Genomic DNA, 23,360 nt, shown 5'->3' on the forward strand with positions numbered 1-23,360 from the left:
CATACCCTCCTCCCTGCCCCAAGAGATACTGGAGTTGTCTCCCTAGAAAGGAAACCAGATGCTGAGTCAGCATAAAATGTTCACATATAGACAGATTCTCCATTTAAAAAAAAAATTCAATCACTGACTTCTCAGTGAGTAATTGTAGGTAGGCTATACTCAATCTATGCAAGGCACAAGTTGACTGTGAACTATTTATGCTTATTATCAGCATTTAAGACACATCCTCTTATGTTCATCATCACCTGTCTATTCAGAAGAAAATCTAAGACCTGTCCCTTTATTTGAAAGTCAAATGTATTTCTATATCTTTGCCACATCCATTTCACTTAAAGACTTAATTCCCCAAAACCAAAGTGACAAAATCCACAGCTTAGAGTCATTTATTAAAATTTAAAGCCTCAGTTTAAGTGAAGAGAGCTTTTAGGGAATCCCGTGGTCCATGACTTTAAGACAATTACTTATTATGCAGGAATAATACTGATAAGTTAACATGCTTCTTCTCTGCCTTTAATTTATAGTAACTGTAATCATAGAATGTCTTTTGAGGTCTGTCTTGTTCTGCCATTTGGCAAATTATGTAGCAGATATAAACTCACCCACACCCAAAGGGAAAGAGAAAAAAAAGAAAGAAAGAAAGAAAGAAAAAACACTCCAGGAGTAATTGATCGAGGCTTGAGGCCAAGCAGTCTATTTTTAGTGCTTCCTCTACAAGCCACACAATAAAAATGTAACTGAAATGGTGCTACTTTCTCCTCAGACTGTTTTTTCAAAGTGTAAGTTTGGCGCTGTTTAAATTGTTTATTTTCAAACCTTCTTCAAGGAACTTGGTTACTCTAGTTTTGGGGCCCTCAAATCCCAATTTCGCATTAATTATAACTCCCATGTTTTTTATAGCTTTACAGTAGCTGGCCTTGATAAAAATCTAGGTATCAACATGATAAATCTTCCCATTCTGTGTTGCTGAATTAGCACTTCGTCGATTGGATCTCATCTAAGTCTTCATGCGACTGATAGACCAGTCGATAGACCAGGTTTTCAAGTTATGAATCCTTTTTCTATGGATTGCTTGTTTCAGTCAGCCTTTGCTTAGGGTAGCTAATTTACCTTTCTGGAATACCACTGGATTATAAATTCCTAATGAACAGGCAGCCATGTTTTAACCCTTTGTGTTAACCTTCATAACTTTGAGGTGAGAATTATTGTCTTCATTTTACAGGTGAGTTAATCTGAAATGCACAGGGTGAGTAGCTTGGCCAAAACCACAACCAGTGTGTAAGGTACCAAAAATTTGAGCCCAAACAACTCTTAAAACCTGCCTTATGTTGTCTACTTACTAGTGAAGGATAAGAATTCAGGACATGAGTGTGGAATTAAATGAGCTTCTGTGAGACCTACTGGAGGTTTTTAAAATTATGGCTGATGCACATGAGATGAAAAAATAAAAGTGAAAGAGAAGTAGATAGAATAAGAAAGTTAGAGAGTAGCATCAAAGAGAGAATAGAGATTAAGAAAGGATGAAGAAGGAAATTAGCCCAAGTGAAGGAGTTAGTAGTGAAGAAGGAGAAAGGAGTTTAAAAGAGCTTAAAAAAAGAAATAGGAATATTGGAAGAAGAGGGTATTAAATAGAAAAGTCTTGAGAAAACATTATTGATGGGTTATGTTATTGGGAACAGTATTCTATTATTGGGAAGAGTGTCATAAATTGAAAATATAAAATAAAAAATCTTTTATTCTTAAAATTGCTACACATTTGCTGTTAGATGATTGCTTCCCAGATTACACTCACGGTAATCTCTTAGCCTCACAATCTTGATCTTATGTGAATCAACATCAGACACCATGGCAGGTCAGATGCTAGGGGGGTCATTTCATGGGAACACAGCTGTTTTTGGACTTTTACTATTCACTGAATCTGTACACTGTACAAAATAGAAAAAAAATGTACTTTAAGGGTTCTTTTTGATGCAGAAATATACTACCAATCCTCTCCTGAAATACCTTTCCTAGACTGTGTCTGAATACCAGTTTTCCCTTTCCAGTAAATAATCTACTCTAATTATCTGTAACCGGTATTTGTACAGTCTCATTGGTCACAGAGATGATACGAAATCCCCAGCTGCAATAACAAAATACCATAGGCTGGGTAGTTTATAAACAACAGAAATTTATTTCTCACAATTCTGGAGGCTGGGAAATCTAAGATCAAGAAGATGCCAACAGATTCAGTGTCTAGTGAGGGCCCTTTTCCTGGTTCATGGATGGTGCCTTCTCCCTCTGTCCTCACATGGTAGAAGGGGAAAATGTGCTCACTTGGGCCTTTTGCAAGGGCACTAATCCCAATCTCAATCAGAAGGGCTCCATTTTCATGGCCTAATCACCTCCCAAAGGCCCCACCTCTTAAAAACTATCATCACATTGGGAGTAAGGATTTCAACATAGGAATTTGGGGGGAACATAAGTATTCAGACTGTGGCAGCCTTATTCTATTCTTGTCAAGCATTGTCTTGGCTACTTTAGTGTGCCCATTTCAGAACTCATATTCACCCAGGTCATATTTGTTCACCCACATGCCCCCATCAGTCACTGACAACAGTATCCTTCCGAGACAGGAGGATACTATTCTGAATTGATTAAAGTAGATTTGGAAGGGCCCCCCTCCTCCCAGCTTCTTTTCCTCCCTATGTTTCTATGTTTTGGGTTATCTAAGGCTTTTTGATTTTCCTTTTCTTTTCACTTCTCTCATTTTGGAAGTTATGCTTTGTTTCTGTTTTTTTGTTTTTTTGTTTCATTTTGTTTTTTGATTTTTAGTAATTGCCCATTGTTTTTAAATTGTAAACTTGATTTAACAAAGTCTAATGTGGATTTGTATGTCAGCTCTTTTCTTGAACAGTTCAAAGATTTGGAGCTTTTTAACTCCTGTCATCATGCCCTCCTAATTTATTCATGATTGTTTGCCAGACTTTTATATCTACTTTGTATAACACTCCCCATATTTAATCATTGTTATTTTTGTTTTTTAAGTCTGCACTTGTTAAGTTTTACCTGCATGTGATTAGCACATTTTTTGCTTCATTTCTTTCTACATTTCACTCCTTCCTAGTGTATCGATTTTCTTTTGCTTGAGATACATCCTTTAGAAGTTCTTCCATCTAGCAAACTCTATTAGAGACCTCTCTCAGTCTTTGTCTAAACATTTTCTTATTCAGTGTTAACTATTGAATGATGTAGGACATAGAGTTTTTTTGATAATTTTTCCCAAAAGTTTAACTACATATTTATGAGAAATCTCTAGATGATAATTAAGAATCATTAAAACAGATTAATATCTTGAAAAGAAGCCATGAATTTTAAGTGTTGGGAGATAGCCATTAATTATTTCAAGATTAAAATCTAATGTAAATTAACTTGAAATTTTAAAAAAAGAGTGTTTAACTCAACAGCTTTTCAGTATAAGATGTTTAATTATCATGAAATTATCAGAGAGGTAAAATAGAAGAGTCCTGAAAGCTGATTTGGGAAATTATCTTTAAACAAAATGGGATACAGAGGTGACACTGAAAATTCGCATTGTGTCTAGCATTGAACAGTATTGAAGAAAGTATTTTTAAGTTTGAATACAAATCCATGGTATATAAACTCTATGAACACAGTTTCTATCTGTATCTTCACAACTGAAGCACAAGGATTTAAATGGGATTATTTGAAATTTTTCACTCATGAATATGCTTTCAATAAACACACTCCCTACAAACCATTGACTCCATTCAGCCTCCCTTTTCTGTCACTGTGCTTTCTACTCTTCTCCACCAATTCAGCTCTTACCTTTCTCTGAGGACTCAGGTTAACCCCCATTCTCTCGTCACTGAAACTTTTTGTATCTTTTAGGGCAGTGATTGTTTATACTGGCCGCTGCACACCACATTGTTGTATCAGCTCATTTTTCATATATTATTTTGCCAATTAAACTGAGAGAATGTTCTTGAAATTGGGGACCATACCTTTTACTTCTCTGTAACCCCCATAGCACTTTGTATGTCACATTGCATAAATGATTTTTTCTGCATTTCTTAGTCCAGTAGTCAAAACTAGGCAGTTTGGAAAGAGGAAAGGAAGATACAAGAAAATTGAAAGGATAGTTTCTTTCTTCATGAACTTAGAAATGTTAGTTCTCTAATCAAGGGAGCATTCACATATGCATACCTAAAATAATTGGAGAATAACTTCAAGATCATACATAAGCATGTGGACAAAAGGAAATGCAAACTAGCCAGCTATGTTTCAGAATAATTTGAAGAGCAATGTCTCCATAGAATACAGTAATAAAATAAGTCAGAGAAGGTTGACTACCTTGGTTTTAATGTGCATTTTTTTCCCTAAATGTGTCACTTTTGGCATACAAACAATTTCTGTTTATGATGTTTTGTTTTTTGGTTGTTTCTTTTTAAAGATCATCTATTTTCATAGTATTTTCTGAGGTGTCTACATTTCATGACATTGAGAATTTTATTTAAGAGGAACTCTGACATACTCCATAGAGACATGGAAGACCACCTGCTTTCATAGATGTTGAGATAATAAGCTTTTAAAATTCCAAACAAGTAACAGAGCTTATTATGCTAAGTAGTGACCTTGTTGTCCATTATAGACTTTTTATCTTCAGCTTTCTTCTGGATATAGCTTAACGGATGCAAGTACTATTCAGCAAAAATCACAACTGCATTTTATTTGGTAAGGATTTTGATGCATTAAATCAAGCCTCTTTAAGTAAAGTAATTTCATATGTTCAACTGGTGACATTGACTTCAATACAGTCCATAAAAATGTCCTCTATAAGTTAATTTAATGCCAAAAAAAATGTAGTTATCTTTAAAAAAAAGTTCTCTTAATTCAACAGAATAAATATACTATCATATTAAGCAGTGGAAAAGGCTATACATGAATTAATTTGTACATATAAATTTTACAAGTACAGACACATGGCATTTATACTTTTTATATCATTATTTAAAAAATGTCTTGTCTCAGCTTCAAAAAAAAAAAAAAAAAATCCAGCATGTTAAAGCATATTACTAGGAATTTGCAGTCTCTTGTCTCCAAATGATACCAAAGGACCAATTTCGAATTCTAACTTGGAAAATTCAGCAACTCATGTTTTTTGACTTATGGTTATCAAAAACCCACCAGAGGATAAAAGGTCCATAATATCCAGGAAAAGAGACTATAGGGACAATTAGGTGAAAAAATGCCAAGTGTTGAATTTGGGAAAATCATAACAAGTTAGTCTGTGGCAATAAACAGAGTAAAACAGAAAATGTTCCTTCTATAAGAGATTCCCTGTATAATTGAAATAAAAGACAAGGAAAGGTACCAAGATATAACTTTGATTTAGTTTGCACTAAGGAAGGCAGAAAATTACAGGGACCGAGGTTAAATAATAACTTGTGATATCTCTTTCCTAGTATACTCTTTAATGAAAAGAAATAGTTTTAGAAATATTCTCTTAGTATGAGTATATATATATATGTATACATATGTAAATTTGTGTGTTTATATATGTGAATATGGATGTGAGTACATATACAAATACATGTATATAGTTGTAAATAGGGTGCAAACTACAATGGCTCTAAAAATTTTTAGAGCATAAAAATGTCATCCTAAATATGCTATTGTTTTTTCTCTCTCATATTCTGTATGTAACACTGGTAGCAGAAAAATAATTTCTGGGAAGTACAATTATAATCTATGATGATAACCTCAAAAAATTCAGGAATATTTACCTAACATCTATTTTTCTCTATAAACGTATCACTTAAAAATGTAAATAATCCCTTCTTTATATGTTGTCCAGCCTATCTAAATGCTATTGATATATTATGACGTAGGAACACACATCCCACTATATTGAAAAGTAATGAGTTTCTTTTATTCGATATTAAACTCCTTGTCGACTTTTATGGCTCTATAAATTTGGAATTAAATGCACAAATATATTTTCTTATAAAAATTTTATTCATAGTTGTTTTCCTTTTGGTTATTCCCTATCATCTTTTTTTTTTTTTTTCTTCGAAATGATGAATACACATTTTTGGTCTTTAATCTTTTTCTTTTATTTATTTTAGTTCCTCTTCTTTGAAATTCCATTTTCTTTAGTAGCCAAAGCTATATTTAGAATCTAGAACTTCCAGTAACAGCTTATTTTGGTGACGTGTATACGTAGAGAAGAATGTTTCTCTTTATACTTTGAATAATGCCCACTTTCTTGCAGGACTTTCTGGTTGTATAAGCACATTATCTACAACGAATAGATAATATCTACTGTAGGGCCAATGATTTCATTGAGTACAGAACAGATTTCAGTCCCTCACTGTTAGTTTCCTTCTTTTTAAAAATAATATCTTTTTTCAATAAAAAATATCTTTCTTCTCCCCATCCCACCATTGCTGTAGTGTTTCTTTTCTTTTAAGATCTTTTTGAGTCTCAGATGTGAATTTAAAGTAGATGCCCAGTGTCATCCTTTATAACTCCTGCATTCTGCGAGTGTTAATGTGGGATCTTAACACAAAAGTTGATAAATCTTATTCTTTCCTCTTGTCTCTATGCAGACTTGTTTTTCTCTCAAACAACTACAGTAGTCCCCATAATCCATAGTTTTGCTTTCTGTGGTTTTGGTTAACTGCAGTCAACTGTGGTCCAAAAATGTTAAATAGAAAATTCCAGAAATAAATAATTCATAAGTTTTAAATTGTGCACCATTTTGAGACGTGTGATGAAATATCACACTGTCCACTCCATTGCAGTCAGGATGTAAATTGTCCCTTCGTCCTGTGTGTCCATGCTATATATGCCATCAGCCATTTAGTTATTGACATTGTCTGCTCCTGACATTCAACCATAGACATAATTATGGCTTGATGATCCAGGATTGCCCAAAGCAATGATCCTCCTTCAAAGTATCATGAGAAGGTCAATAGTAGCCTAACGCTGCATCACAATGCCTATGTCATTCAGCTCATGTCAGCCCATCACAGACATTTTATCATCTCCCATCATGACAAGATGAAGGGTGAGTGCAGTACAGTAAGGTATTTTGAGAGATAGAGTGAAGAAGAGAAAAACCACATTCGGATAACTTTTATTACAGGATATTGTTATAATTTTTCTATTTTACTATTATCATAAATTTCTCACCGTGCCTAATTTATAAATTAAACTTAATCATAGGTGTGTATGTATAGGAAAATATAGTATGTATAAAGTTTGGCACTGTGTATGGTTTCAGCATACACTGGGGGGTCTTGGAACGTACTCACTGCCGAAAAGTTTGTACTACTGTCCATTGCCCTTTGCCCAGTAGGTTGTATTTGAATTTATTTTTAGTGATTTTATTCTTTGCTAAATACCCCACCAATTTACATAATGGTAAAATAAACATAAAAATACATTTCCTGTGGTTAGTTGGATAGTCTAGAGGGACTAGCTTATGTGTGATAAATTAAAAACAAACACACAAATAAATATTTGTACCTTGAAAGAGCAGTTTCTGAAATTATAGTATTTTCTGTATGAGTCACAGTATGCTAATTGCTGTAGGAAGTAGCCACCTAATGTACAATGTCTAAACACCTTTTTCTTCCTCATGTTAACAGAAAGAGTAGGTGAAGAGTTGTCTTTCTCCAAGCCGTCATTCAGCAACCCAATTGATGAACACCTTGACACCTTTAACATGTCTTCAGAGGTTGCTTTGGGGTCAGTTCCACTTCAGGCAGCAGAAAGTAGAGAATAACAGGAAAGAGCAAAGATGGGAGGTTGTAATAACCCAGATCTAGACGTGACACCCATCATTTCCATGTACATTCTATTCTGTTGGCTAAAACTGCATCACATAACTATTCTTAACTTCAAGGAAGAAGCCTGGAATAGATGGTTTACTGTGTTCCGAGGGAAAAAAAAAATTTTCTGGGGAGAATAGCTGGAAGTCTCTGCCATATCTACTTTACTCAGAAACATTGTCCCAGAATCAGAAAAGGTGTAGTAGGAAGACACTAGCCACAGACAGTTTGTGTTAGCTATTTCAAGGTCTTCAACATGCCCAAAGTATGTTCAGCTGCCAATTTCCAGAGCTGTTCTGTGACTCAGGCACAGCTGTGTAATGGTTCTGACATGCTGCCATCATTTCATCATCAGAGGTTACTAATAAACTTACTCAATGGCAGCCATTGTTCTAGTGTTCATCACATAAATGTGCCAAAATAGAAGTGAGATTTAAACTAAACCTTAATAACCACCCCCCCCCCACACACACATCCATTAGAAGTTATTTGATTCTTTTGTAAGTTCTTTTCTCGGAGAAGGAGGCTAGCTCAGTGACAGGCTCGTCGGTGGTTAAAATGAGTTATCAGATACAATGAATTCTTTTTTATTGGAAGTGCTATTTTTTTCTTCCCTCAATTCCAAATAAATGAGATTTACAATACCAAGTTTATAAAATGCTAAGTTAATGAAATATAATACAGAATAAGAATATGTCATTGTAAAGCTGCCATTGATACTGAAAGGAACAGCTATACGAAGAAATTCGCATCGTAATTCAAATGACTGAGGAAAGCAAAGGTTATAAGAAGAAAAATGTTAATGTGAGATTAAATTGCTTTATGCCCATCAGAAGACTCTAGAGGAAAATATTATTTGACTTTTAAAATTAACTAGTGCATGATTCTATTCAGAGAAAGCAAATCTTCTTTTCTGAGTTTACTCTAAGCCCAAGAATTTCCATTTAAAACCTGACTAATACTGAGAAAAATTACATAACAAGAGAAAACTGCTACTGTGTCCATGTGCAGTTATAAAGGCAGATGTCTTACCAAATCCTGTCATTCAGCGTACAGTGACCCTGATATTTTTGGAGTTGTTCTACTGTCTTTTTATGCCTCTATGCCTTACCCTTTCCCCATACAAGATACCTGGTTACACCTGACAGTCCAGAGCTTCCTCATCGTAGCACTTTACCAGGGTCTTTGCCCTTCCAGCCCCAGTCTGTGCTGCTCACCTCTGCTCATCCGTTCACTCCCTCCACTGTCAACGCTCAGCTAGCCTGACCGCAGTCCCCGAAGGACTTGCTCCTACAGGCACACAAATGCCTGTGTGACTCGGTGATATTAGGAGTGCTATCAGTAAAAAAAAATAACTGCTCATGCAGAAATTTCAGGCATTCTGCACTCAGTGAAAGATTTTATTGTGGGTATATCATCATTTTTCCTCAAATTATGGCATATATCCATTGGATAAGGTTGCATTTTATGTGAAAACTGCATGTCTTTGTTTTTTTATTAATGCAATGGAATTATTTATATATAAACTATGTAGAAATGGATAGAGAAGTAAATAACAATTGCTAGCATTTTTGACTGTTATATGCCATTCACCTCTCTAAGTACTTTATATGTTACCTAAATTAATCCTCCAAAAAACTGTTTATGTATTTTCACCCTTGTTTTACAAATGAGGAGATAGGTTTTTAAAGTTTGTAAGTTGCACAAGCTTACCCAAATAGAAGTGGGAGATGAGCTTAGAACTTAGATCTGTTAAGTACCAACACCCATTATCTTAACCACAACTAGTTTATCCTGTCCTCAAATATCTATTTTCACTTTTACTCTCAATATGAAGTAAGTTAGAATTTTTTTTATTGTTTTGAAGAGAATTTAGAGCTCACCTTGCTATACAGAGACCCATAGAAATTAAATGTCCCTACTTCAAGATAACCTAGTTGGTTAACCGAGTAGCACAAACTAGAACTAGTGTTGCCTCTATAATGTGCCACCTCCTGCACTGGAGCTTAGATGATTCATCTAACATGCCATTTTAGAAGCTGATTTCTTTCAAAACTTATCTTTTCAGCATCTTAGCATCTTAGATGCAAGCATAGTAGATTGGAAAACATGGAAAGATTCTAAGCTTAGTAGTAACATACTCATTGGTAATATATTGTTAAATTTACACTCTAAATTCAAGAGCCTCTAATGCCTTGTAGATAAGATTGGAATAAATAGGGAAATTGATGAGATTTGTTGCTGGACTCAGCCTTTCAAGAAGAGCAAAGAAAAAACCAAACAACCAACCAAAAAAAACCCCAAAATGCAGTCTTTTTTGATCACATGATCACATCCTAGATGAGGAGATGTACATGCTCTCACACCAAGAGACCCACTGAGAGAGGGACTCCCAGTGGGGGTCTTCCCACAGGCCTGAGGAGACATTCACATAGAGAAACAAAATTGCCATTCATCTGCTTTTGTTGTCTCGAGCTGGGGAAGTGACCAGTTTTACTCCAACTCAGGACCAATCAGTGGGTTGCCTTTGAGTACTGAGAAGATGCTGCTGACTCACTGTCAGTAGGGTATGTGCTCTGAGCAATGTTTTTTCCATCAGCAGCAACTGACTTGTGTGGCTTTGTCCTTCTTATGACCAAGGGCATCCATTTTCAAGACAGCTGGTCAGGGTTTGGGATAAATTCTGCAGCTGTGTCGGGGCCAAGGTATAAGGCCACATATGGAAGAACTCATGCTCTCAACTAAATTAGCTTCAAGGCTTAACCAACTAAGCTAGATGGCAATAGAGCACTTTCCCTTGAAGCCCTGCCTGTGCACATATACTCACATACAACTATAGACAAAAGACAGGTGTGTTTTGATTATGCAAATCACAGAGGGCCATTGTAGGTCACCAAACCAGTTTTTGAGACCATTCTAAATTAACCTTTACCCCCAAGAGAAAATGTAGGAACAGATCAGTTTAACCTCTTGAAAATCTTCCTCAAGAAACATGCTCTTATTAAAAACATTCAATAAATGAAATACTTTCCAAAATCAAGATCAAAGCATAATATTCAAAATTCCATTTTCCCCCAACATCTTGTTAAGGCTGTTCCTTTTAGGGTCACTGATTCTAAACTTATCAATATCAATCTCTGGTCTTGAAGTGAAGACACACTTTTTCCTGAGCTCTGTCTATGAGCTTTGAGACAGCACAGTGATTGAATTTGGATCCGGCTTTGAGTCCCAGTCCTGCTTCTTACTAGCCACACATTGGCAAATCCCAAATGCTCTGTGCTTTGTTTTCACCTTAAAACGGAGTACTTAGATTTGGTCATAATTGAGATACCCCAATTTCTGAATTTCCCAATTTACAAAATCTCACAACCTATTTTTTTCCTTTCCCATGACAGCAGTCATGTAAAGTCCTCCAGACTCTTCACCCAAAGTAAAAATCTATATCTTTACTGTGACCCTCAAGGCTCTGCCTCCCATTCCCTCTCCCACTTGGCTTCCTCTGCCCTTCTCCTTGCTCCCTATGTCACCCTGGCTTCCTCGCTTCTCAGGCATACCAGGCACCCTCTGAAATAGCCTTTGTACCAGCTGGAATGCTTTCTCTCTAGATAACTGTGTGGCTTGCTTTCTCATACCTGTTAGCTGTTTATTCAACTATCAACTTCTCAAGTCCAGCATTTCTGGTCACTCATGAGATATCACTGTCCTCATTCTGACTCTTCCTATCTTCCTTCTCCCACTTTATCTATTCTCCTTAGCATTCACTACCTAAATACTGCATATTTTACTTATCTATCCTGCTTTTACTTTCCCCTGCCCCCACGTAAGCTTCACTAGGACAGGGATTTGCATCTGTTTCACACCGAAAACAGTACCTCTCACAAAGTAGGTGATCATTTAATGTTTATTGAGTGAATAAATGAATGAATGACTGGAATTAATCTTTTAACAATCATCTCTAGAGACCCCTGTTCATGTATATTTGATACCTTGAATGGTTTGGCTATTGTGTTATGTTATTCAAAAAGGTCCAGCCAAAGCTCACTAGTGCTTTTGGGGTGAGAAAAAAAAATCTTATTTCTTTCAAGCTCTAAATCTGATCATTCTGTTTCAAAAATTCATGCATCATCCCATAATTATTCCCTCAAAATGGATTTCTCTTCTGGATCCATTGCTTCTTATAAGTTCCACAGCATCCAGACAAAAATTGGGAAAAGATAGTATTTAAACTCATGTCCCACATGTGATTCTCCTTAATACAAATTGAGTATTAATTTATTAGAAATCATTAGTGGATAAATGTTCTCCTATTATGTAAATCTGTGTCTTTAATCTGAAATGTGAAAAGTGAATTTCTTTCCAGAATATCTAATCTGCAATTCTGTAATTAGGTGAGCAGGTGGTTAATTACAGGTGCTGTTAGTGACTTGCCCCTCGTCACAAGAGCACAAATAGGTAATTCTATGCATCCCAAGTTAGTCTTGGGGGCAGTTCTGTTGGCTACACAATTTTTAAACCCATAAGTCTGTTAAGTGCCTGAATACATGGACAGAACTTTTAAAAATACCAAAGTTGACCCTTCATAAATGATGCACATTAAAAAAAAATTTTTTAATGACACATTCGTATTGGTTTTTATATATTACTTTACAACAGTATTTGGTTGAATGTCTAAAAAGCTGGTGGAATAGGTAGAGAAATTGTGTTTGCCTACATTTTTGAAACTGTGCTATAATAGTATGTGAAATGTCTACATGAATTATGAAAGGGGTCATTAAATCTCTATCACTAAATTGAGGGTCCTGGACCTTCACTGGGGTACTCAGTTTATGATCTCACTTATTTTCTAATAACTATTTAAGTCATAGTGTTAAGGAAAAGATTATAAAACATGTCCAGGTGCTGAGCTTGTTGTCATAACCAATAACACGTAGCCATAGAAGTAAATTCCATGTAGAGTATTCTCCCAGTTATTAAAAGGACTATATTTAAAATGTGGAAAACCCAAGAAACCTAGCATAAAAAATTGAATTTTCAATTCTAAACTCTGTTAAGATGTAGGAAATGTTTATAAAAGACAGAAAGAAAACATAGTTTGGGGGCAGAGATTGATTCATCTTTAAAGAATTATGACGCCCCTGACACGTCCTCCTGCTTCTGATCACACACCTTTGAGATCCAGGGAGTTGTATTGTGGTCTTTTTCAAGCTCAAAAACTTTAAGGCCTTAACGTCACACAAAGAGATGGAATAACATGGGGAAAGAGAGGTTGGAAAAAAGAAAAGAAAACGTGAGAAGCATTGTAGAATAATAGGCTGAAAGTAAATAGAGATTAACAAGGGATTGACATTTTGATCTCCAAAATGTTGTAATTGTCTTTCACAGAAATAGGAACTTATTTTTCAACAAAGTATGATACCATAGCCTTGTCCTAAAGAAGAGTTAGTCAAGATTACTGTTGTGGCCGTATAAAAATGTGGGAAATGTCAAGTGGGATCCATCAGATAAAGATTATTTGACTTATCTCTGAAACCGCACTCTCCCCCCCAAATTTTCAAAATTGGAATTTGGTGAGAGTAACTTAAATTAAGTTACATTAGAAACATAGTGGTGACAGTGGACCTTGCACAATTTTAATAAGGCAAAATGAGTTGTAATGATGCAATAATGAACTTGGCTTCTGGAGCCATATATCAAAACTGGCTGCTCATGATTTTGTCAATTTTTACACATGGTTTTCCTTTGCCCACTGTTCTTTGCTTATGCCTTGTCTCCACCATCAATCAATATTATGGTTTAGGGAGGGCTTTTGGTTTTCATGTGATGATGAGAGATCTGAATTGATAGTCAATAATTGCAGTAGGAGACAAGGTTTGACCCCTGGTCTTTGACTCTCAAAACTATCTTCCATTTTTGTGCCTGAATATTTTATCTTTTGATGGTTCCCCGCCACCTCATTAGATAATGTGCAGCCTCCTCAGCATGATTTATGAGGCCTTCCACGAGCCAGCCCCATCTCTCATCATTCTCTTGGCCTCCTGCACCTCTGCCCCATCATTCCAGTTGCTGGCCAGTTTTAGTTTCCCCAATACACCACACTGGTTCACTCATTTCTTCATGCTGTTCCATCTGCCTAGAACAGCTTTCTCCATAGACCTTTGCTTTGCCTGGCAAATTCGGGTCACAACTTCAGTCCTTACCTTCTCTTTTCCCAAAGTACTTTTACCTACCACATATAGCACATGGTCATGAGCTTCTGTGTTAGTTGCAGTCTCCCCTGTAGAGTGTAGGTCAGAAATTTGCCCCTTCATCATGATTTCCTGAGAACCCAGCACAGTGCCTCTCTCACAGTAGATGCTCACTGTCTGTTGAGCTGAGCTGCACAGTATACTCTAGTCTGCATAATATATTCATCCATCCATCCATTCATTCAAACAGCAGGTATTGGATTTCACATTGTTTTACCGTGGCCTTGCTAAGATAGCATATTGTCATAAGTAAAGCATGATTAGCTTAAAAGTTTTAAAATTGCAGTAGCTTTGACAGTTTAAAAGTGATAAACTGAACAGAGAACACTGAAAATGCATTTTGCCCACATCTGGTTATTTAAGTAGCACTGAAACTCTTAATAGGCTTTACAAATATTCTAAAATTCAAGACCTGATTTATTAAGTCAGATTTGAGAGCTAATTCTCATACAGCTAATAACCTAATGTGACAAATTGCCTCATATGGAAGGAGATGTCCAATTTATCAAATAAGAGAGAAAGGAATAAACTGAATACTTCATGCTTTGAAAATGTTTGCCCTTTTCAGCCACATTGCCCAAGATAAACATCTACATTTTGGTATATAGGCCACCAAGCAGGTTTTGTGTGCTTGTTTTCTTCTGCCAAACTAAAAATAACAATCTACAAATTTTTGTTTGCTTCTAAGAATATTAAATTAAAAAAATTTCAAGCAAATACAAAATTTAACATTATGCCATCAGGCACCTTAGTGAATACTTTTTGTTCTTTATCAAGATACATTATAATCTCTTGATTATAAAATTTAAGCAAACAGTATATTTTAAAGGATTATTATACGTAGGAATAAATTGAATCATCACAGAATAAGGAATTAAGAGCAGCCAGCTACCACCATCAATCCCAATTAGTCAATCTTCTGCTACCATCTAATGTTGGAGCTGTTTCTAAAAAAGATTCAGAGTGCAAATAATCACTATCATTTGAAACTGTATCATATACCAACCTGTTTCCACAAAATGCATAAATTTCAACTCCTTCTCAGAAGGGGAAGATAATAGTTTGGTAAAATGGAGAAATTTTTTTTCTTCATTTGGAAGCTTCAAATGAGACAAATCATGTGACGGTGACCATTTGAGTACTAATATTTCAACTAAATCCTAAGGGAAGTTACTCCTTTCCCTAATATGGCTATGTGACAGTGTCTACATATGTTTTAATATTTCTTATTAAAGTTTAAAAATAAACACAAAATGTAATTGTAATTAGAAGACATTAATTTAGTTTTAAATATGCTTATGCATTTAATTTGAAAATACATAATTTAGAACCTACTCACAATTAATTAATCCCCTAAATATTGTAATTGTCTTTCACAGAAATGGGAAGCTCTTTTTTAGTCGGGTATCACTATTCTAGGTTTTGGTCATGTAATGGTTTAAAAATGGACATGATCCCTGCCCTCAAATTAATGAACAGATAATTTCAGAAAATGGTAAAATAATGTGAGGGAAACAAGGCAGGAAGGGCAGAATGATTGGATCAGCAGAGAGGCTGAGAGGGCCCTAAGTCAGCCTGCATGGTCAGGGAAAGCCACTGTGAGAAGGTGACATTTGTGCTGAGATCTGAAGGATGAGAAAGAGCCCTGGGAAGAGTTGTGGCAAAAGTGTTTACAGCTGAAGACACGGCAAGGAGCGGCCCTTGGGCAGAATACAGCTTAATGTGGTGAAGAATGGGAGGAAAGTCACATGGCTGGGACACATTGGGTAAGAAAAGTTAGTCTGGGGTCAGATCATGCAGGTTGTTTAGGCCATTTGTCTTAGTCTGTTTTGTATTGCTCTAACAGAAGACCTGAGACTGGGTAACTTAAAAAGAGCAGAGGTTTATTTGGCTTACAATTCTGGGAAAACTGCATTTGGCACGGGCCTCAGGCTGCTTCTACTCATGGCGGAAAGTGGCAGGCAGCTGGGTACAAGCAGATCACATGGTGAGAGGAAGCGAGAGAGAGAGAGAGAGAGAGAGAGAGAGAGAGAGAGAGAGAGGAGGTGCCAGGGTCTTGTAAACAACCAGCTCTTGCAGGAATTAATGGAGCGAGAACTCACTCATTACTTCCCCACACCTAGGGAGAGCATTAATCCACTCGTGAGGGATCTGCCCCTGTGACTCAAACTGTCAGACTGGGGATCAGATTTCCACATGAGTTCTGGGAAGACAAGACATCCCAACTCCATCACCTTTTAATGAGTTTGGATATTTTCAAAAAACAGTGAGAAGTCATATTCGTACTTTGGCTAAGTGAACAACATGATGGCTTATTGGTTTATTTTTTTTAAAAAATCCTCAGATTTTTGTGTGGACAATGGATTGTAAAGAGACAAGATTGGAAACAGGAAGACCAGTATTGCTAAGAAAATTAGAAACTAACTTTCAACTTTTGTCAAAGCTACTCCAGTTAAGTGTCAATTCTATCATTGAATGAGTAAGACAAAAATGACCTTAGGAGTCATATTTTTCCTCATTTTACAGATGAAGAAACTAAAGCCTAGGGATGTTAGGTAACATAACTTACTACTTGATCAAGCTGTGTCATAGCAATGTCTATTACTACTCCCAAGATAACCAGCCTTCCAGGAGGCCTGCACTTGCAAGTCACAGCAGACGCCAGGTTGCCTGAAGTCTTTGAGGAGGTGGCACAGCAAAGTGCTCAAGGCACCCACAGTGGACCCAAATGACCTGCTTTCATACCCTTTCTCACCTTACTGGATGGGTGATTACCAACAAATTATTTAACTTCATTGGGCGTTAGTTTCTTCATCTATGAGCAGCAATGATAATAACAATACCTACCTTATAGGGTTGGTGTAGGAGATACATGAGCTAATATTCATAAAGCACTAGGAACAGTAGTTGACAAGTGCCATAAAATGGCTTTTAAAAATAAAAAAGCGTAAGATATTGAAACACAGAGGTGGCAAATATTGCAAGCGTCAAGTGTCAAGGGCCTGAGGGGCTTAGATGTGGGGGAAACTTTCCTACCTAGCGGAGCACTTGGGAAGACGTATACAGTAGTGGGAAAGATGAACATTGTACATTGCTCAAAGGGATTACTTGATGATATTGTCAGAAGCATCCACTATTGGTTTCCTACCCACTCACCATTTCTCTTCCTTTACTTTTTTCCTGTAGAGTTCATGTCTCACAAAAAAAGCAAAAAAAGTCACATTCATGCTTTCCCAGACTTCATTTCTGGGTGTGGCTGTCTGATTCTGACAAGGGACCATAGGGGAACATGTGTGTGTGTGGCAGATGGTGACTCCTAGGGAGATTCCCTTTCTCTTCATAATTTTGAATGTTCCTATATGAGGAGTCGATGGCTGGAATGGTGGCAGCCAACTTGTGACCATGAGGAAAAGTCCAAGTGTATTATCACAGAATCACCAGAGTCCTGTAATCATTGAGCTGCTGAAATAGCCAACTATAAAACTACCTACATCAGGAGTTCTTTTTAAGTGTGATTTTAAAATAAATTCCTCTTGTATCCTGTCTGACATACTTTCCTCAATCATTCATTTTTCAACAAATGTTAATTAGATCTGTCTAATGCCAGATCTCCTGCTTAACCTTATTATACGAGTAAAAGATGTATGAACTCTAGAAGCATTCATGATGATTTTCTTATTCACTGTTTATTTCTGTGATTCCTCCTTACCATATTGCAAATAATTTGAAGTCAGGGACTGATTTTTATTTGTTTTCCCCCCTCACACCTACACAACACCTGCTGAAGTTCCTTGGTTACCAAATGAACTTGATTAATGTTTATTGAATTATATTGAATAGCTTTGGGTAATTGCATTTCCTTTCCCCATCTCTTATAGCTATAACTCCATATAACCTAAGATGATTAAACCTTAGATTGAAAAACACATATTACATTAAGTATTAATTTTCTCACTCTCAGCTAAAGTTCAGTCAAAGAAAGCAATATAAAATGAGGCTTGAGCAGTCTCAGAATCAATGTGAATAGATGGATTACTCTAATTGAAAGACATTCTGGCTAAGAATTATGCTTCACTCAAATTAAATATGACCTCATAAAAATAGGAAAAGAAAAATAAGATTTATTTTGAATTTACATTATTGATAAACTTTCCTTATTAATACCATCCATTAGAGTATATTGTTGGGAGAGGGAGAAATGTACCTTTCTCATATAAGTCTCTCAGCATTGCTAAAGTACTGCGACAGCTTTCTCTGAAAATTGCTTGAACATATTATTTTTTCATTTGTTTCCACTCAGCTTTTCCCCATCTACTTCAAAGTGAATGTAAGAGCACTTTCCAGAGTGAGCTGGTCTTCTCCCATCTCCAAAGTGAAGAATACAGTAATGCAGACTGTAATATCATTTGATTATCACAATTTTTCAATCTTTTTGAAGATCTGAATAAGGCAGAATTGAGCTCCTCATTGCATAGCTTTCTTAGAGCACCATTCATCTCCTCTTATTTCATCTAGGCTCCAACCCCGTCCTTTACTTCATGTCTTATGAAATTATTCTCAGGTTTCATCTGATGCGGAACACTGAGAAAGTAGGGCTATAGTCTAATGTCTGAAGTTTCAAAATGTCCTTTGGATTCCTACATAGAATCTGAAATGTAGACACTTATAAGTAACTAGGCCTTGGCTCCTTCTGATGCGTTTAATTTCATTGTTCCTGAAATTCTTTCTCTACACTTCCTATAAGTTTCCTTTTAAGTTTCACCTCCTATAAAAAGTCTTTCATGATTAAGTAGAATTTGGGAGTTCCAAATTAGAACAAATTGTCTTCCCTTATATCCCATCATCATTTTAACTGTGTTCATCTTCTTATGTATGGAAAAATTGATTTTTCTGGGTTTTGTATCTTATTTTCTTACCTCAAGTATTAGCAAAGTGGTTTATGGTTAATAGATTGTCCAAAAAGAACTTGCATTAAAAACCTCTTATATGCCAGGGACCTAGAATGCAAAGCAATGTAAATGAGCCCTGGCTCAATGAGTTCTTCTATTTGGGGAGAGAAACAAGCAAGCAGACAAAAGCTTGTCTAGTCTTTGCCAGGCATATAGTAGATATTTAATAAATGTTCAAGAAGGAAATAAAAGACTGAGCAAGGGCTATGTTTGAGTGTACATGCTTATTCATGGAGTCCCAAGGATTTTATCTGTATTAATTTCCTTGATGATCTCATACAGTCTCAGGATTTTACATACTGTGTATGAACTGATGACTCAACTGCTCCTCTGAATTTCTCTGTATATCTGATTTTCATGTGGATAATTCCTCTTGCATATCTAAAATGCTTTATAAACTTTGCATCCCAAACCCAAATTTCTGAACTTTTCCCAAAAACCTATAACTCATCCCCATCAGTAAAAGACAATTCCATCCTTTCAGGTGATCAGGCCAAAAATGTTGACTCCTTTTTCTTTTACATGCCACATCAAATCCTATAGTAAATGCTGTGAGCTCTACCTTTAAAATGTATTCAGAATTTAATCACTTCCACTGCTATCATCATGGCCCAAGTTTCCATGGTCAGTGTTCTAAAACCCTAGATTATAAAATAGGTTTCTAAATGTTCTAACTGGTCTTTCTGCTCTCACTCTTGCCAGTGCAATCTATTCTGAACATACCAGCCAGAGTAAACTGCTGAGATAGAAATTAAACCATGTCATTCCCTCTGTTCAGCACCCTTTGTGGCCTCCCTTCTCATGCAGAGAAAAACCCACATTCCTGATAACGGGTTACAAGACCCTTCTCGACATCTCCCCCACCCCCTTCGCTGTCTGAGCTCATCTGCTGTCTTCCTCTTAACTCATTCCACCACTCAAGCCACACAGGTCTGCTTGATGCTCCTCCAGCATGGCAGGCACTTTGTACTTGCTCGTGGATAAGCATGACATTCCTCCATTCAAGCCTCAACCTGTCTTCCTCACCTACCTCAGACTGTGCTCAAAGGTTATCTTTCTGTGTGGACCGCCCTAAGCATTGTATTTAATATTGGAACCCAATCTTCACCACCACCAGACTCTCTCTAACCTTTCCCTGCTTTATTTTATGCTGCTTTCTTATTATCATCTAGAATAACTTATTTGTGGTTTTCAAGTATTTCTTTTTAGGCTGTTTATCCTCACCACTAAAATGTAAGCTCCAAAGAAATAATTATTTTCTGTTGATTTGTTTTTTCTTCCAGTGCTAAATTAGTAATATCTGGAATGTTTTCAGGCATGTAACAAGCTTTCAATAAATACTTGTTGAATAAATGAATAAACGTGTATATATCTCTGCCAAAGAGGGTCAGGGATAGTTTCATAAGGCAGTTACCTGTGAACTCAGTTTGATGGAAGAGGCTTTGAGGCCTGGGAGAGCATTGGGAGCTCAAAGAACTGTAGAACGTGTGTTCTGGGAGGCATCGTGACACAGCAGCTCAACATGCCAACTCTACAACTCATGTCACATCTTGGCTTTACCAGTTACTAGCAATGTGGTCTCAGGAAAGTTACTTTATCTCTCTGAAAATTATTTTCCCCCATTGTAAAATGGGACTAGTCACAGAATAAATCTCACAGGGTTTAGTTAGGAAATTCTCACAAGGTACTACATGTGATGACAGTAAAGCCTGATTTGTAGTCTGTACTCAACAAGTGGTATCTATCATTACTTTCATAATAATGATTATTAAAAAATGAGATAATGTCTATAATTTACCTAGCATAGTTTTTGGCAGCTAATGGGACAGTTAGCGGCTAAAGCTTCTTCAGCTGCAGCTGCAGCTGCTGGAATTCTTAGGGATGAATTTCAAGATAAGGGAACAAGGGTTAAAAAAAAAAAGGAGCTATATAAAAGGCCTTGTAGGCTTAGCTAATGATTTTAGACTTTATCCTGTAAAATGGTGGTTCTCAAACTTGAGCATGCATCACAATTGCCTGGATGACTTATTAAAATACTCATTGCTGAGCCCCACTCCCAGTTTCTGATTCATTGGTCTGGAATGGATCCTCAAAATTTGCATTTCTAACAGGTTCCAGGGATATTTACTATCTACGGCCACATAACAAATCGTTCCAAGCCTGACTGACTTAAAACAGCAAACATTTATTATCTCTCAGTTTTTGTGGGTCAAGAATCTAGGTGCAGATTGCAGTCAGGGTGTCAACTAGGTCTGTGGTGTCATCTGAAGTCTTGACTGGAAGAGGATCTGCTTCCAAGGTCACTCATGAGGTTGTTGGCAGTATTCAGCTACTTCCCGGGTATTGAACGGAGGGCCTTGGTTCCTTGCTGGCTGTTAACTGAAGATGTCCCTCAAGTCTCTGCTGCCTAGCCTCTGCATAGGACAACTCATGATATGGCAGCTGGCTTCCCTCACAGCAAGCAAGCAAGACTTTTTGTAACCTAATCTTGGAAGTGACATCCCATTATGTCTGCCACATTCTGTTTGGCAGAAATAAATCACTAAATCCAGCCCACACTCAGTGGGAAGGGATTAGATAAGGGCATGAACACCAGGAGATGGTAATCATTAATGGCCAAGGTGGTGGTTATGGTGCTGGTTTGGGAACTATAATCTGAGAACCATTGCTGTAAAGAAGTTTAAGCCACTGTGTGACATGGGATGGATCTAACATGGGAAGGTACTAAAAATGGAGGTGAGACTAGTTAGGAGACTACTGCAGTAATCTACATGATGACTTTTAAGTTTGATAATTAACATTCTATTGTGCTTAGAAAACTAATACTCTTTTAATCAACATTTTAACAATTGTACCTCTAATTTTTGGTGTAAACCTTATCTATAAGTGAAATATTTGAAAATAACTTTTAAGTTGTATAAAAAGAACTATGTGGAGCTAAATTCCATTAAGGGTTTCAGTACGATCTTATCCCTTTATCTACAATTAAGCATGCATTTAAGCACAGAGAGGCTGCAGGCTGCAGTATCAGTAAAGATACTTTGGGCTTGGCCACTAAACTACAGTCTATGCTGAAGGCAACTGACAGCTCCTAAATATGAAAGTACAGACATTTAAACACACCCCCCTCTCTATCTTTATCTGAAAGCTTAGACCACCTGCCAAGTTAATAATATAATCAAGGACACAATAACTGTTCAAGTTGCTAAGAGAATCAACATAAAAAATGGAACTTTCCATAGAATGAGGGGGAAATGATTTTAATTTAAAACTAGAAGTAAATTACTTTAAAAGTGTGGGAAATTGTGCAAAATAAGTACACTTAGACATTATTTTAATGGAATTATTTTTGCATGGGAGGGAATTCATGGTGCTCAATTACATTTTTCAAAAGCTTGTCAGTCCAGTTGAGACTCTGTACCAAGAAGCTGTCCTCTTAGCCGAGAGGCAGCCTGCTTGACCTCTTCCGCCGTTCCTACCTGGATTCTGGACGTTGGTGACATCCAGTTCCAACAGCAGGTTTCGTATTCTTTGCTGCAGCACCAGGAGGCAGCTTAGCCTTTCCAGCTGGGGATTCTGTTCCCTTGGCCTGCCTGTTCGTCTGAGTGAAATCACTTGCCTCAGTCTGCCCTTACCTCCTGGTTATTGATTTTGGCTGACATTTAATTCAACATGTTATCAATTCTCTTAATCATCTCAAAGAGAGAAGAGAGAGCAGAGATGCCATAACTATTACCCACCACAGCAGCCCAAGACAGCTTTAGGTTATCCATTCCCCAGACAGCAGCTCAAGTTGAAATAAGTGTTTTCCTTACCACAACTTCAACCATAGCAATAGCAATGAAAATGTTAGCTAATGCATCCAAAACTATATCAAACACCTAATTCTTTATCAATCAGTTTTTCTCTACCTCTATTGCAACCAGGGATTCCCCCCTTCCCATATTACAATGCAATAGATAGATGATTAAAGCTCAGCAAAGTACAAATGAATGTGATTTTGAAAAGGTTAAAACACTACACAGAAAACCCACAAGTGAAACCGTGAAAACATATGAAAAAAATTTAAAGGGAGAGAAAAGCTACATTTTTCAGTGTGGCCTTACAAATGCTAATCAATTCAGCTAGGAAATCATACATACAACAAACTGCTTTAAAGTAACCCAAAGCTCAGGTAAAATAAGATGTTCAGGGAGGTGTCAGTCACCAAGACTGCCTGAGGATAGATTAAAGAGCTGGATTTGTAAAGAACTGTAAATGCTGCACAACACTTTCAGGGAAGAAACCCTAGTTTCTGCAGTACTAAATTAAAAATAATTAAACAACCAAGA

The sequence above is a fragment of the Cynocephalus volans genome, chromosome 5, assembly GCF_027409185.1.
Source record: "Cynocephalus volans isolate mCynVol1 chromosome 5, mCynVol1.pri, whole genome shotgun sequence".
Lineage (NCBI taxonomy): Eukaryota > Metazoa > Chordata > Mammalia > Dermoptera > Cynocephalidae > Cynocephalus > Cynocephalus volans.